Here is a 933-nt window from a genome sequence, read left to right as displayed (position 1 = left end):
AGCAAGAAAAGAAAACAAAGAAAAGGAAGAAGGAAATAAGAAAAACTTTGCACTAAATGTACACAGATAAGAATTTTTCATTATTGTGATAAAAATTCTGTTGTCTTATTTTTTTCTACTTACGATGGAGATAGAAAAAGGTAAATAATGCTCCTGACACTAGATAAACTTGTATTTACTTGTAAACTTCCCTTCATTTTCACAGATTAAACAAGATGAAACTATCCAACATACAATGGTAGGACAAGTAGAGTCAGCATTACATAAATCAGAGCTGTAAAAGGGTTTTCAGACAAATTATATTTTACCTATTAGCTGCATCCGATACAAATAATAATCAATTTTTGCTTGTTTGGTTAACGTAATTTCATTTCACACACTGTAAACTTGCAAATTAATGATAAAATGTAAAGAAATGTTTGGCTTTTTTTTCATACATGTGTAATGGATTTTTTATATGTATATAATTTGTTTATCAGCAGATTTCATTTTTAGTACCAATGAAAACATTTACACTTCTTACATAACTCACACTTCATGTAGAAAAATAGTCTCACATTTGAACATGGTAGATTTTCTTTTTTTTCTATATTTAGCTGATACTATATGTATAAGATAATTTTAATTAATTGTTTTCAGTTTACCATTTATTGAAAGGAATCAGCAATACAAATGATATTCAAAGACTGCTCATTCATAGCATTAATCATCATAACAATGTTATTTCATTTTGTAAAATCACCTGCTTGTATGTGATTTTTAAAACTAATATATAAAGTTTGAAGTTGGAGGCCACATTATAAACAGACAAGATAATATTTACTGACTAGAACACAACAGCTCAAATTATTACTGAAGAGCTGCTAACAGAACACATTAACTTTAACCAATAATAATATAAAGTAAACATTAAAGACCCTATTTTTATGGGGG

Source organism: Penaeus monodon, chromosome 30 (assembly GCF_015228065.2).
Source record: "Penaeus monodon isolate SGIC_2016 chromosome 30, NSTDA_Pmon_1, whole genome shotgun sequence".
NCBI classification, from domain to species: domain Eukaryota; kingdom Metazoa; phylum Arthropoda; class Malacostraca; order Decapoda; family Penaeidae; genus Penaeus; species Penaeus monodon.
Note: the sequence above shows the minus strand (reverse complement) of the source record.